At 29.7% G+C, this 7,897-nt stretch overlaps 1 long non-coding RNA gene across 1 annotated transcript; it reads left to right on the top strand.

Moving 5' to 3' along the window:
- The first annotated feature begins 4,518 nt into the window (after positions 1-4,518).
- LOC140435614 (uncharacterized) lies at positions 4,519-5,448 on the top strand. Its single transcript, XR_011950188.1, has 3 exons — positions 4,519-4,849; positions 5,058-5,290; positions 5,354-5,448. It is a non-coding gene; the product is annotated as an uncharacterized lncRNA (long non-coding RNA).
- Positions 5,449-7,897: the final 2,449 nt, after the last annotated feature.

Raw genomic sequence — 7,897 nt, 5'->3', positions numbered from 1 at the left:
AAGTAAACGAGATATGGTTTAGTGCTCTAAAAGTAACATAGTTACTTCTAGTGCGAAATGTTCAGGGTTCATATATTGATTTAACCCACTTTTCGTATTTTACGAATGGAATAATACCGCAGTTAACAGCAATGAGATCTCTATCTTCAATTCTGCTCACCTGGAGAAAGTATAAAGGTCCTCGTGATGTCGTGTACTGTGCGTCTCCAAAGATCTCTATCTCTGGTTATATATGTTATCTCATTCATAGGTCTTTTACATATTCCTGTAATTTATTCGATCCATCTCCTTGGTGATCTTCGGCCTTCTAACTCTCCTTGGATAATCAGTCTTTTCATATTTTGTGTATCTGCTCTCATAACATGTCCAAAGTATTTTAAATGTTGGAGATCGCCTTTGCTAGATAGCTGTTTGCTGACTTTTGGCTCATTTCGAATTAAATTAGTTGTCCTTTTGTCGCTCCACGAAATTCTTAAGGTTCTTTTCCAACAGAATCCAATCTTTCTTCTTTTCGTTTGTCGTGAGGTTCAAGAGTTCATATTTTGGTCATCTTTTCTCCACAATGAGATAAACAAATCGGAATCATATTAGAAAATTAGTCCGTGAGAACAAGATGTCGAACATTAGCTTATCTATTAAAATACTAAAAAAAAAAAAGAAAATTATTTTGCTTTATCAGTTGAGATTACTTATCCTTCTACTATCCACACTCACCTGATTATCACTCATTACATTGACTAATTTACTGAAATGGCTTCTAATTGTGGATATGTCCAAATTAACTATTAAAATCGTTTCTAATCGTCAAATGCAAATATCTAGTGATGTGTAGGATGTGTTACATACCTATTACGTTCAAGTACCTGTAAACATTTTAGACAATTCAATCTAGTTAAAACCCATGTATTATAAACAGATTAGTAACAATTTGATTTTGGTTGTATTATATATTTAAAGAATAAATTAGTATCTTAACCTGTTTATGACGTGTATTTTTTTATTGTGCACTTGAGCTTAAATTATATAGTTTTTTTATAGTTTTATATTATTTATAGCTCTACTTATATACTAAGTTTCTAATACTATAAACAAGCAAAGTATTAAATATATAATTTTAGAAAAAGATATGTGATATACAGCTAAGATTTTGGAGAATGTATGCTATTTTATTAACAATACAGGAATACACATAATAAAGTTAATGTTAGAAAATAGGGTTGAAAAAAAAAAGTAAAAATTAGAAAATTCACTATAAACTTGCTTAAGAATATTTTTTCGTTTGAATGAATGGAAAAATATTAGACAGTACTAATGATAAATTGGGTCAAAAATTTCGGATAAACATCTCTATTCGATTTTTTAATGCGGGTTGGTCCACTTTGCATTTAAAATATTTTTAGTTAGTGAATGGGTTATCTTAGAAAATAATAGATACACTCGATATTACATCAAAAACTTTATTACAATAGAATGTATATAAAAACATCAGAAGTTTGAATCGCTGCTCCTCTTCATCGTCAAATGGGCCAATAACTTCACGTACGGCTGCTTGAGCAGAAGATCTCAGATTTTTATAAAATGCATGGTGTATAGGGACTATTAATCATAATTACCGAAGGTTTTTTTCTTAGCTTTATTAATGGTATATTATGGTTATTTGGATACAGAAGTGGCAATTCCATTGTATATTTTGAAATCAATTTCCTTTTATTAAGATCCACTGTCTTTCCTAAACCTTAGCCATTGAATTTGGAGCCACTCAACCTTTGTTTCTGATTCCGAAACTTTCCTGTTTATTATAGTACTTTCAAGAAATTTGGTAGAAAAAAAATTGATTTCTTCATGTTTATCACTGTGAAAGGATTTTTCTCTCTAGTGTGCTTTATGACTGTATGCAAGTCTTGGGGTGTAAAGACATGTGTGGATGGAATTTCTGTTTTTTTTTCTCTCTATTATGCCAAAATCTTGGTCAGATGGTAAGTAAGAATGGCCACTTAACAGAAGATTGTGATCTATTTCTTTCACAGTAAAATTTGGAAATGCAGTTATATAGTTACATAACAATGACATTTTATTATTACGATTCTAATAGCCACATTGATCAGAACACATAAAGTCGTTTTGATTTTACGAATTTTTTTATGAAAAATAAAATGCAGGATACTACCTCTTGATGGCCCCTAGAGACGAGGTTCATCTATTATCAACTGATGAAGCTTTCTTATTAGAAAGCGAAACGTCTTCAACAAATAGATAAAGTAGCCACACCTTCTTTGTCTTTTTTTTTCTCCACCGAAAAATCCACCACTCTTCGAGTGTTCCTTAATTTATATATATATATATATATATATATATATATATATATATATATATATATATATATATATATATATATATATATATATATATATATATATATATATATATATATATAGACGGTTAAAAGTAACCGAGAACGACCCAATACTAAGGAAGCAATAAAAAACGGGTGCTTCTAAGTGAGTGTCTTTTATTAAAAGTCAAGCTTTCGCCACATAATTTTGTGCTTCATCATAACTTGCTGCAATAGAAAAACCTTCTTTACAATATCATAATTAAAGATGTTATTTTAATCTTACCTTAATGTTGACACTATCTCTTAGTGTATAATAAAATTGACATGGACATACACATATTTTTAAAAACAAACCAAACGCATCAACGCATCTCCCAACCAGAGGAAAAGTGCCAAACAAGGCCTTTATTCAATATGTAAAGTTATTTTATTATAACTATGTGGCCGGCATTTTTGACAAGAAATTGTTAATTAAGTCATGTGTTGTTTCAACTGTCACCTATCGAAACAGCACCTGTCTTAATCACTTCTTCTTTTTGTTGGCATACCATTATTCAGTCAGAAATATTAGACTTTTTTAATTGTCACACAAAATTAAATCAAAATTAAAAATAAATATAGGTCACTCCTCTATAAAAACATATCATGTTTAATAAATTATTTGGTTTGTAATTAGTGTCGGGTATAGTAGTCAACACCGTTTTTTATTGCTTCCTTAGTATTGGGTCGTTCCCGGTTACCTTCAACCGTCTGTGTTTACCAGTAACCCGTTACTGTCTTTGACTTCATATATATACATATATATATATATATATATATATATATATATATATATATATATATATACATACATATATATATATACATACATATATATATATATACATACATATATATATATATATATATATATATATATATATATATATATATATATATATATATATACATGTATTCAAAAGTATAGCAGTCGCTTAAAATTTTAATTCATTGCGGCTTTGTAAAGCCGGATATTATTCATTAACAAAAGGTAAAAATGCGAAAATAAATAATAACAACGCTCTACGAAAATATAAAAGTGCATAAATCGACGAAATCTGCTACCAACCCAACCACGGTGGTTGGTTCATATCGGAAACGAGGGTAAATGTTAGATTTACAGGTAAATTGATTATAGCATAGTTCCGATTTAGTTTTTCTAGTGTTTTTAAAATCATCAGCCCGTTTTTACCCAATAGGTAATCTGCGGGAATGTGTACATCTTCAACAGATGTGTCATCTACCATTTCGATAAAAAATTCTTGATTAGGTTTAACAACATCACTAATTATGACTGCCCTGGCACCCGCACGTTCTGCAAAATACGTCTTCTTCTTGAAAGAACAATCTCCCCTTTCAATAAAAGCTACATTTCCTTCTATATCATCCAAATTATCAGGAGAATATATATATATATATATATATATATATATATATATATATATATATATATATATATATATATATATATATATATATATATAATATTAGGCTACTTCGGTCCTGTGCACAGAGAATTGGGAACAAAATGGTTTAATTAAGGTTGATAAAAAATATGGCTGGCACAGGTTGCAAATAATCTAAATTTAATTGATATTGACATCGACTATACCCTTATAAAACTTGTACAAGGGTTAGGAAAGCTATTTTCCCTTCGATAATGGGTTATTCATTTTATGTTATTGGATGATGGAATGTACCATTATTTTTAAATATTGCAGTATCAATCTTTTTTGGTCGCCTGCTATTCATACAAACCGTTGTATAAAAATGGCGAAGTAAAATGGTTAATTTCGAGTTAAGTGCTGAAATATAATGCTATGTTTCTTTATAATGGGTTTGGGTAAAGGGAGAAAAAAGTAATTAGGATAAAGGTAATTTAACCAGATTTTTTTCTTCCGAGGTCCGTTAATAAAAATTAAATTACAAGTAAATAGCAAGTCCGTAGACCCAACTTACGATATAGGTACCAATTTGACTTAGATTTCATTAAAGTTGATGTCGTCATCTGAACTAATTTTCTGCTGTATTTTCTTACGAAATTTTTTAAGACCACTTTTTTGCCTTTATAATAACTTAAATTTTTACAGTTATAAAAACAATCCGTTTGCCTTAGCCCCGTATTTATAGTCGGTACTCAAGCCCGTGCTTGAGCATGTGCTCCGCCAAGTCGAACTTACGTCAAAGTCATGCTCAAGTATTTGTTGTGTTCTATAAACGATACTTCGGGTATTCTCGTACAAGGTTGATCTCAAGCACGAAAAATTAGTACAGTAAAAGTAAGTTTCGAATAAATATCGAATAAAAAGAAGATTCTGTCAATTTTATCATAATTGTGACTAAACTTTTAGCGCCAAATTTAGTTTATGCTTTAGCCCGCGCAAAGTTGGTTTATAGTATAGTATACTTACTGAAATTTTGTGTTTGGTATTAATATTTTGTGTTTGAAATTAATATTGGATTAACTATTTTAAGGTATGTAATATATTATAAAAAATATTTATTCTAGAGAATTAATTTCCATTTTGTTACTGTGTCTGAGGCATAATTTTAGATGTTCAATATATGCTTACATGTATATTTGTTTTTGGATATATTTATATGTGTGTAATGCGTTACAATCATTATAATTATATTGTCTGTATAAGCCGTACGCTAAATAAATTGGTTATCTAAATTTTAGATGAGTGGAAATGGCATGAAATATGCACCTTACTCAACAAAGGAAAAAGTTCTCCTAATCCAGCTGGTAACTGAAAACGGTGTGGTAGAGAATAAAAGGACAGACGGTGCTTCGACAATGGAGAAAAAGATGGCTTGGGAGTTAATAACAAGAAATTATAACTGCCAGCCTGAGGTCAACAACATCAGGACCAGCGACCAGCTTCGAAAATTGTGGAACAACCTAAAACAAAGGTAGAATACTTTTATTAGTTTAAGCAAATGCTTAAGTATTGACCAATAATTTTTTTATCATAGGAAACGCAAAGAAACAACAGCACTGCGTCACAGCATGTTAGCTACAGGTGGTGGTCCCCCGATGAAGCCAGAGTGTGATGCAGTGCTGGAGTTAGTTGAAGAGGCTTGTCCCAATATAGACGTCAGCATCGACTGTTCTTTTGATAGCACAGCAGTCTTTGAAAAAGGTAAATGTACTAAATTTGTAACTGTGCTTTACTCATAGTATAATTGTAGGCCAAAAACAGTTCAACCAGCTAGGAAGCTCAATAGCAGGACCATCAGTAGCCTCTGACCCCCCTCACTTCTTTCCCACTACAGAGTTCAAAGAAATGGACTTGTTATGTAAGTATGATGTAATAATTTTGAGCAGTCTTCCTGTACACTTAATAATAGTTTCAGGTAATACTTGTAGTGTGACACCTGCTGTTCATACAGAAGAGGATGATGATGATGTGCTTCAAAGTGGTAAGTGTTTTAAATGTAGTTAAAGCCATATGTACTTAACAATAATATCAATTTTAGCAAACACTCCTACTTCTAGTAGGGCACTGGGTGCTATACCACAAATATTGTCTGAAAATAAACAACGGTCCAAGAAAATGAGGGATACCATCAGACAGCAAGACGAGATTCACAGGATGAAAATGAAGATTTTGGAAGAAGATATGCTGAGGGCAAAAGCCTTAAGAGAAGCAGCTTAAAGGAGAGGCAGAGAGCTACTGATGAAGCTGAATTAGCTTCATTGAAGTTAATAGACTATAAAAAAGGGTAATTATAGATTTTATCATGTTTGACTTGTTACTAGAATTTGGCTATAATTAATTGTATATTTTCAGGCGCTAGAAGATCTTTTTCCTTTGTTGGGTACTCTGCATTTTTAGAGAGAATGTTAGGAATAAGCCACAATATATTTATTTACATATTTTATTTACTGATTTTTTTCAATCTATATGACCAGAGGGCTGTTATCATAGATACATTGTGATTTATTTTCAGAAAATAAATCACAATTTTGTATTTTTGGTAACAATATCTGGTCATAGACATCAAAACATCAGTAACTATAACATATAAATAAACATTGTGGCTTATTCCCAACTGAAGATAGTGTTAACTCAGTCTTACAGTGGCCTTTTCACTTTCGGAGCACTGAATGTCAGAGGAGGGTCTGTTTTAGCAGGTAGGCATTTGACGTAGAATCAGCGACGAGAGGGCGTTTTAAAGTACCTCGGGAACTATCGCCGGGACTACGAAGAATGAATCCTGCACTAAGGTCAGTCAGGCGGCGTACTGGACTGAGATGTCTTTTGAAGATTTCAGACCCCCCCTCTATAAAGACGAAAAAAAAAAAAAAAAAAAAAAAAAAAAAAATATACTTTGTGTTGTAAAATCATGGTTATTTTCTTTCTATTCTCCTTCCTGTTTATTTTATTTCTAGATAGTATTTAATGTAGATTTAAGGTTCTTAATATTTTAATTTCAGCTGGTAAGATATGGTTTTACCTTTTTATTTGTTGTATAGTCTTTTGTTTTTAGATTATGTATGTTTCTCTTTCAGTTTTTTTAAGTATTGATTGCTACATAGATCATATTTTTATGTTGTTTACTGAAAATTATTAAAATACTGAGTTTGCATAATTTTTAGTAAATTGCTGCCACTGCAATATATACATGTATATATACATATGTATATATATATATATATATATATATATATATATATATATATATATATATATATAATTACATCATTTTTTTGTAATGTTCTAATTGTTTACAGTTTACTCCTGATGAAGCTATAAAATAAAATAATCTATTTTATATTGTATTTAATTATAACTGTATAATTTTTTAAATAAAGAATATTAATATTCTAAATTTGTATAATTTTTATTTGGTAAGGAAAGGTTTTATGAAAGGAATAAACACTTAATTAAAAGGAGGGAAACTCCTTGTACTCAGTAAAGACATACTTGCTTAAGTTGTCTGAGCATAGTGAGTGAAAAACCCTCATTTATTTTAAATTAAAACATAAAAAAATACATTTTTATAAATAAGACAAAAACATACTATATTTAACATAATATAAGTATTCAATAATGTATTCTCAAAATAAACAACTTTGAATTGAACTGAACAAAGATTAGATATAAGAAAGAAATAAATTAAATTATTGAAATTTTAAAAATAAAAAATTGGAAAAATAAATCATGAACAAAACGTGTAATCAAGCTAATGATAATCATTCTGACATTTTCAGAAATAAGATAAAACATACTACATCTAACATAATACAAATATTCAATAATGTATTATCAAACTAAACAAATGCCAATTGAAAAAAGCTTGTGTATAAGGAAGCAATGAAATAAACTATTGAAATTTTAAAAATAAAAAATTGGAAGAACAAATCATGAACAAAAAGTGTAATCAAGCTAATTATAATGATGCTGATATTTTGAGAAATAAGATAAAACATACTACAGCTAACATAATGCAAGTATTCAATAATGTATTCTCAAACTAAACAAACAAATGCCAATTGAACAAAGGTTAGATATA

Source organism: Diabrotica undecimpunctata, chromosome 3 (genome assembly GCF_040954645.1).
Source record: "Diabrotica undecimpunctata isolate CICGRU chromosome 3, icDiaUnde3, whole genome shotgun sequence".
NCBI lineage: Eukaryota > Metazoa > Arthropoda > Insecta > Coleoptera > Chrysomelidae > Diabrotica > Diabrotica undecimpunctata.
The sequence above is the reverse complement of the archived record's forward strand: the minus strand, read 5'-3'. Positions and strand labels throughout refer to the sequence as shown.